A 9,191-nucleotide genomic window follows, 5' to 3' on the forward strand; every position below is an offset into this window, starting at 1 on the left:
TTTGTTTCACAGTCCTGTCATCGATACTAAAATCAAACTTACAAGCAAATGCCCTGCTTAGTTTCACTATTTGACAATAGTTTGTGAGACGTGAATTTGTTTATGCGCCGTGCGCTCCTCGATATCCATTGCGCTGAATTTGGTGTGTATAAGTCACAGGCCGTTCACATTCCAGCTGTACTTTGATGGTTGACGTATGCGTAGTAATATTGGTCTTGTGCTTGGGTTCAATAATGGCGGTTGGTTCAAATCGCGCGGGCGCCCTTACGAACATTGAACCTTGCCGTAAAGAGCAAGAAGGTGGATTTTACATATCCTTGAAGCCGTCCATAGTCACAATTTAGGTCTCCTATTGATTTGACCAGGGATTTCGGTCATCGAAAAAATGAAAAAAGTCAAAGATACAAATAATGTCCCTTTAAGAAATAGAATAACAATGGTCTTCACTGCCAAATATTTGAAAATTTTGAAAATAAGTCATGTCAACTGTACGGCCATGGTGAAAACGTCATCGTCAAACCAACAATTAGTACGTTGTAGCATATATGCCTAATTGATAATAATATGCATTGCTAACTCTGCAGTGAACTGTCCCCTTGGGTATTGCTTCTTTATATCGTCCTGTCGATAACACGGTGAAGTACGTACCTAAAATACTAATGAGAAGAATGGCGATGAGGCGAACTGAAGAAAATCGCAGTAAACTTTATAAAACTCATGAATGAAGGGTGTATTATCTGAAAAATAAAACAAATCGCTATTTCTAAATAGTGTCGTTATTTCAGAAAATGCAGTTAACTCTGCGGGCGTTTTTGGCAATAACCAACCCCTCCCCGTCCACCAACTCACTAAGCTAATTGAACGTCTTTAGCGAAGCGAGTTGGCATGCCTACTGGAGTTTCAACCCAAGGTCACTGAATAATATTCTGCCAGACAATTTTATTCCTCAGAGACATCAAGGAAATTTGCTTGACAATTTGGTTGACCTGTTGACTGTAGTGGATAAACATTCTGGAAGTTGCTATTTCGTGCATTATTTAGTAGAGAACCTTACCTTTGTCTAGGTATAAACGTCCTGCCGACAACACGCTGTAGTGCACAAAATAATGAAAATGGCCGTGAGACGAACTGAAGAAAATAAGAAGTAAACTTAAAAATCATAAGGATGTATTAACTAGAAAAAGCAAAACCAAACGCGTTTTTTAAATATTGTCGTTATTTCAGAAAAGGTAGAGAATTTTGCAGCCATTTTTGTCATCAACCAATTTCCCACTAATTCAATTAGCTAATGGAATATCTAGGCGAAGCGAGTTATCATGTCTACTGGAGTTTCAACTAGATTTCGCTGAATCATATTCTACCGCTCAATCCTCAGAGACTTAAGGAAAACATGCTGCAAAGATGTCTTTCAACAATTTGGTGGACCTGTTGAGTGTAGTGAATGATCATTGGGGAAGTTGCGATTTCGGGCAAAATTAAGTAGAGGACCTGAGCTTGGAGAATTAACGATTTTCCATATCTTTTGACATGATGAATTGTGTGTGACAAAAATTATTATATAAATGACAAAATGAGTTTGTTTAACCAACTGTGGATAATTATAGAAACTCTGATGAGTGTTATGATAATCGTTACTAAGCCAGTGGTCCATCGCGCATCTCTGAGGGAACTTATTTAAACCCACGCTCTTACAAACAGTACAACCGATACCCTGTTCATAATACTAATTAAGCTACTTATCCAGGTAAGATTTTGACATTCACATTCTGCTGTATGTTCAATGTTTTCAATGAATGCAATGCTGTAGGTACATTTTACCTAACACCGTGAACCACAAAATCCTCTTGAATATTGTTGTTGTGGAAACTTTAACTCTATTTCTCTTAGCATATTACAATTAGTCACTTCGCTTTAGAACAGCCATTTGTATCTATACTGAGACAATGGTAAAAGTTTCGCGGCTAGGTTTTAGCGACTATGTTACGTGAATGCATAGATAAACTTCAGTATTAATGTGAGCTATTGTTAACAGTTGTACCGCGTGGAATATTTTAGTTTCACAATATAGAAAAGTATTGACAAGATATGTTTGATAGCTTAATCTTGTGCTAGTGTAAATGATATTACGTCCCGTGCGATAGTACTTGCAAGAACGTCAGGAAGGGAGGTGATTATTTTCCCCAAATATGCAAACTTTCACCCCAGAGGTCTTATATCCACAACCAAATACCCTGGCAAGGGCACCGTTTACACCGTCATTATATTTATGATAAAGATAAAATACAAGTGGACAATGTCGATATTGAGGAAGTAAAGTTTTGCCGAGGGTTCAGAACAAGTCTAGCATTAATACAAACCCCCCAAAACGTGTCAGAATGCGCACGCGTGCACAGTTGAATTCATACAATACGTAACACAACGCAACGCATCGAATGCACATCAATCTTGAAGGATTAACTTGAAAAATGGCTTAAACAGAAATTTTAAACAATTCTCTTCTGATCTACCACATGTTGGGGTTCATTTTAAAGCTCTTGGTGAAAGAAAACTTTTCACCAGCTTAGTTTTTCGAAAAGTCAAAAATCCGTACCAAAATGCAATTAGGACATACTTTTCAGTATCGTTTTTTATTTCTACAATGAAATATGGTTGGCCTAAAATGGCACGGATAGAACGTAAAAATTACATAAAATATTGTTGGGAAAGTAACATTACTTGATTGATTTTAGAAATTTTATTAAAAAAATAAGCTGATTCTCTTTTTATGCCACATGTTTCCATAACCGAGCCAAACGAATGGTTTTCAGTTGTTTCACAGCCATTATTTCATTTCGGATTAATATTGCCAAAAGCAATGTCACATACCTTCAATTGTTCTATTGCGTGGATATTTATCTTCGAAAAAAAATCAAACGACGTCATTGTTTCCAATATATCAATGTCAAGTTAATATAAATGATCTCTTGTATTGGAGCGATGGTAATTGTGGAAATGTAAACGCTTTCAAAAAACACAATGGCGATTGTTACAAAGGTTGTTGATTGAGTAATGACAATTTCTCCAGCGTTCTCGAACGTACGTAGACACTATAGTAGCACTGCACTTCTAGAGTCGATCCAAAAGAAAGTTTTTTCACATTTTTTTTAAAAAACGTCTCTTTCTTCTTACTTATATAAATTTCTTAACTAACACGAATATGTCATTTCGTAAAGGAATCTTTATTGTGACAAAAATCCAGTGTTAACCCACAAAGAGATGTATGTCTTAATGAAAATTTTGGTGTGAAATTAAAGATTAATCACCGTCTAAAATATCTACTAACATGCTGAGTGGACAGTGCATCCATCCTCAAGTATTTTTAAGTACGTAAAGGAGAATGATTCTGGAGGTTTTGGGCGCTCTAGGCTTCACAATAGGTTTTTGTCTTTTACTTGTGAACCAGTGTGAAGGCTGTAAGATTGAATGAAGGTTTCGTTACATTGTTTGGTATTTAGTTCCTATAAACTGCCTTTATAAAATGAGGGGCACAGCACTAACGTACTGAGCAAACTGTTGATAAATTCTTAAAAGAAGAGAATATCACTTTTCCGTCAGCACGAGAGTTTTGCTTCTGAATCCTATGATTTAGGACAAAAAGCTGTATTGTAAAGATACCAGGCTATCAAAAACGAAAAAATGGGTTTTTAGCACCACTTATTATAGCGCTGACGTCAATCGTCTCACGAGCAGCATACCAGGGATCGACCATAGTAGTGGCTTGTGGATGACAAATGTGAATCTTTATTTCTTCGATAAAGATGCTTACAGACGAGCCCGCTGATGATAAAAGGCTAACTTCATAAACTCATCACACAGCTATATAATGCCTGAACTTAATTATAGATGGAAATTCAATTCATTACAATAATTCAAGGTAAAACTTCATTTAACAAACAACTGTAATAATGATCATTGGGAAATGAATTACAGATATTAAGCAATAAAATGTTAAGCAATAAAATTGTTTCATGAGTCACTCTTCCGAAGAAACTCTGGTAAATCAATCAGACACTGGCGAAAACGATAGATATTGTCTGAAACGTCCATCCTTAACCTTCCAATCCATTTAGACAAACATCCTTTTATGCTGACATCACCCTGTGGCGAAATCCGTTCAACAACTTTGCGGTAGCACCGACAATAAAGAGTATGCGGAAATTAGATGGCACTTATGTACTAAATTACCATCAACTTGATGTTGTTTGTCACAGTGTCCAATGAAAACATAACTGTCCGAATTGAGGAAGTCAGGATACGTAAAATTCACAAAGTCAGTTTACGCAACTGTAATGTGTACTGAACTTTGTACCGCACTGAAAGTTGTCTTAGAAGTAAATTTGCTCCGTAACACCTGCCTCAATACAAGGACCAGGTGCTTCTGACTTTGTAGGAAAAGTATTACGCACTGGTAACTGAGCGCGTTGTCTGTCAGCTTTGGACAATGTGAGATAATTAGCAATGGCTGCCAGAATACCACAAATTTCTAAAGAAAAAACATACAAGGAGACTTCATATAGTAAAATATTGCTAGTAATTGCATATTTTCGTAATGCTTTAATAGAAACAATTCGGTAATCGTAAGGTTCCATATTTGAATACTAATTTGCTTAAATTCAGTACGGCGTATTCTATATGCACAGTCACTCTTTATTCAGTTAAACGATTCACTTGAATTCTCCCAGTCAGAAATGGATCGGCTTCTGCAAGGGCACAATTGTTGTCAATACAGGTTTTTTCATCATAACTATAACAATCATCATCGACATTTAAATCATCGTGAACCCGAAGTTTCGATATTCTCCTCCAGCAATATTGTTGTCCTCTTTATTACCAAAATTTTTTATGAGCCCTCCCTTACATATATCAAATTGGTGAATATGTACATCTCAGTTGTTGAAACTGTCGAACAGTTGACCGACTACATGGAAAGAAACAGTTCTGCATATTGTCACAGTTATAAATAAATGTGGCGAATTTACATGGCACTTAACATAGCAAAGGGTATCCTTGTAAGCTCTCCCTTTAGAACTGCTATTCCAGCAGTTTTGGTACTGTAGCCTTTACTCTTATACCGGGTGTGGTTATTGATGTAATACAAGGAAAACAGGAGTAGCAAAGAGGAGGGAGAAATATAAACACTAATGCATTCAATATAAACCAAATATAAACAATTGCTGACTCAAATACAAGAAACAGCCACGACAGTCGCTGCCACAGACCTTATTTAGGACTTATTCCAGCAGGCATTCTAAATAGAGAAACAGGGAAGATTTAGTCCCCTTCTCCAACGATATCTGAGACATATTAGACTCAATGGTTAGGAAGGCTAAGTAAACGTTTGGCAACATTGTTAGATAAGATACCATAATATGCGTCAAGTTCTTTTGTTTTGAAAAGCTGACGCCATCAGCGCTGCCTATCGAGTGCCACCCACGCTTTTTTTTTCAATAGAAGAAAAACAACATCGTAAAATTTATAGACATTTGTGATGTTCGATCAATAACGCATACGTGAGTGAAAAAATAATGACATGGTTGCTATGACAATGCACAGTTTAAGAATACACACAGGGGAAAGATGATTTCCCCGTCGTCTTAAAATTTAAGAAGACCTACAAATATCGTAAAGTATTTTCCTTCTCGCATTGACATTGAAAAAAATAAGTTTACATCAATGTATACCTATCATGAATTATTAAGGAAAATTTAACGATATATATATCTAAGTACCTTGCAATGTAAAGATAATAGTTCGTTTCAAACCGATAAAAAGATCGTGTCCGTTTAGTGGCGACCATGATTAAGCAGCTCATAATACTGAATGCAACAATTTTGCAGGTAAGATTTGACATGAACTTTTTCCTTTCATTTTATAAATATTCAAAACAAATTTAAGACAATATTAACGAAATGTTATATCTACGTTAATATTTGCCTCTCCTGGTACTATGAACCATACAACTCTCTGAAATATTTTCGTCCAGGAAAAGTTTTTACTCGAAGAGTGTCACATAAGATATTAGAATTAGTCTTTTCTCTTTTAAAGAGCCTGCGTATTTGTTACGATAACAGAAGAAATGGTTTTGCGACTATATTTTAGATACTGTTTCTGAATGCGCCATTAAAAGTACAACCAGATAAAATTACCAATAGTTTATTGTTGACCTGCGTCGAACGTTTTAATGTTGATAGTAAACAGTAATTGACTGAATTTTTTCGAAAGGTAAATATCAAGTTTATGTCAATGGTATTATGTGGCTGTGAGATAGTACATCATTCGCGTTTGAGGCGTGTGACTACATAGAAAATGACATCATATCAGTGAGGAGAATAGGGAGGTTATGAGAAAGAATGTTTTAGTTTTAGACACGGAAATACATCCCTTCATTAATTTTGTCCGAGGCAGCTCACATTGTTTTTAAAACAAAAAATTGTCTTTAAGAGTGCCAATTAATGGAAACACTGAAACAATATTTCGTCTCAGTACAAAGCTCTAAAACGTTCTTCTACAAAATATTCAAGACTTAGGAAGAAACAGCCGGATGCTTAATAACCGGACAATGAAGAAGTAAAACAAATATTCATCCTAAATTATAATATGCTGAACTCGAGTCCGGCGATGTGCTTGGCTGGAGCCGGGGTTTAAATTCTCAACAAGAAGACCTGAATGCTGCGTAATTTTTTTGAGCTCGTTCAAATTTCCAATCCCAGCTTAAGATCTTAAAGTACATAATGTCTAACAAGTCTACGGCTTGAGATTGATTTTAATTGTTAATTTTTACACTGGTGAAGCTCGATGAACCTACAAATGCAGAGTTTGTATAAGCATTGCCGGCGATGTGACAATAAGATAGTTTTGACAGTTTTTTGTACTGTCTGCGGCATGACCAAAACGACAATGTTTAAAATTAAGCTCTATACCTTGGAGTTAAGTTCTACCGATATGTCACATTGATCCGAGCATAAACACCTTAAGGCTACACTGTAAAGTGAAGTGTTCAAGGATAGAACACCAATTAAACGCCTTTTTGTAACACCTTTTGAACGCGTCTAGACGTTTAGAAATTTAACACTACGTGTTCAACCAACGTTCAATTTTTGAACACACGTGTGCAGATTTTGAACACTATATGTTCATAAAACATGATATTGAACACCATGGTGTTCCATATTTGAACACACGTTGCACATAAAATGTGTTCAAAAAATTGAACGCATTTACGCGTTCAAAGGGCTGTAACACTTTTTGAACGCATGGACGCCGTTCTACGATGAGTGTGTTAAAGGATAGAACACATGATGCGCACTTGTTGAACACCTTTAATGTTGGGCGTTCAGGGGATGATCAAGCCTACAAATAACAAAACGGACGACTGATATACAGTAAAATTATTTTATTCATATAAATACACAAACATTCCTCGAGTAAAATACGATTATTTAGTGTAAAATGGGAAAAATAAGCATGGCCACTTTGTAAAGTTTGTCAGAGGAAAACACCAACGGTGTTAACACCTTCCTATCAAAACAAATACAAAAGAAAGTCCCTCTTAACACTGTCGATCGTTTTCCAAAAATATGAACAAACTAATGAAAAAACAGGTTTTACTTACTAATATTGTGGATAATGTTATATATTCATACTTGTAAAAACGTACAAAAATATCAGTTTTGAAAAAGCTCAAAATTAAGCTTACTTAGCTTACTTAATGTGTTGAAAACACGTTTTCATATGAAATATTTACTCCGTTTTTGTAAGATGGTTTAAGACATTTCCTCTTGTATAAACAATTGTAAACTTGGAAAAAAGTTAGTGAAGGCTTCTCTGATGCACATGGTACATAGTTGTCCACACTAAAGTAAACACAACATGGCAAGTTGTCACAAAGTGTCACAGTAAGGCACAACATGCAGGAAGTGGGTAAAGGGGTTTTGGGTAGTGTAAACCTATTTCCTTGTCCAACAAAGTCCTTCATGAACGAAAAGGTTTGTTTGTTTGTAATATCTTTAAATAAAGCCTGAAATAAATCAGTGACATTACAAAACTCTACTTCTCAGAATTTTGAAAATACAATAACTAATTTTGTCTTAGTTTGGTAAGTTTTGTTCTATGTGTCAATAAGCATTTGCTGTTGAACCTTGAAAATTCAGTCCTTACTAAATTCACTTATAAAAGGAAACTTCAGTCTGAACCATGGCAACAACCTAAATTCTAGCCATTCCAACACCAATATAGCAATATTTCTGCATAATTTGATCAATCTTGAAAAAGCTATACGCAGAATCTTATGTCCCGAATATCAAAGCTGTTCAACTAGCAGTTTTGAAGACGTTTGTTAGAGATTTTTTGACCAAAAACGACAAAAATTGCCATCAAAAAATGAATATTTTATCACAACTAGCACAATATTGACGAAGGTCATTCGAAGGGACAGGTTTACCGAATATTAAAGACGTCGAACCAACAGTAAAGAAGATTTTTAAGAAGATTTTTGCAAAACAAATAGCATAATTAGCCTCAAAAATACAATTTTGCGTATTTCATAATAACTTGAACATATATGATTAGGGTAATCCCTGGGAACCTGTACTCCAAATATTAGAGGAATCGCAAAGGTGGTTTTGAAGAAAAGCTTGGGATGTAAAACTTTGAGGACGATGCCACACATTTATCTATATCTATTTGATAAGCTCTTCGCGTCGCTAACAACAAAGCTAAAAAACAGTAACAAATCGAGAACAAAAGACGTGTTGATCTACAATACAAAGTAATCTAAGATTTGGTAGTAGGCTATGATCAACTAAATGTTACTAGAGTATAAGCCTTCAAAGACGTGAAGTCTTCTTCATCAGATGCAAGGGTGGAATGATGAATTGAAGCAGAAAGCGACAGAAAATTCAGAGTGAAAATTTTCACTCTGAATTTTCTGTCGTTTACGGCTTTAATTCTTCATTCCAACCTTGCATCTGATGAAGAAGACTTCACTTATTTGAAAGCTTATTCTCCGGTAACAATGAATTGACCATAGCGTTCTACCAAAGCTTAGATAAATTCAGAACAAAAATACAGAAACTAATCAAAGTTCAGTTACTGACCCTCGAAAGTTTGAATATACATTAGAGATGAACTGAGGTTCTCAAGCTTGTTTTCCT

The sequence above is a fragment of the Ptychodera flava genome, chromosome 2, assembly GCF_041260155.1.
Source record: "Ptychodera flava strain L36383 chromosome 2, AS_Pfla_20210202, whole genome shotgun sequence".
In the NCBI taxonomy this organism is placed as follows: Eukaryota; Metazoa; Hemichordata; class Enteropneusta; family Ptychoderidae; genus Ptychodera; species Ptychodera flava.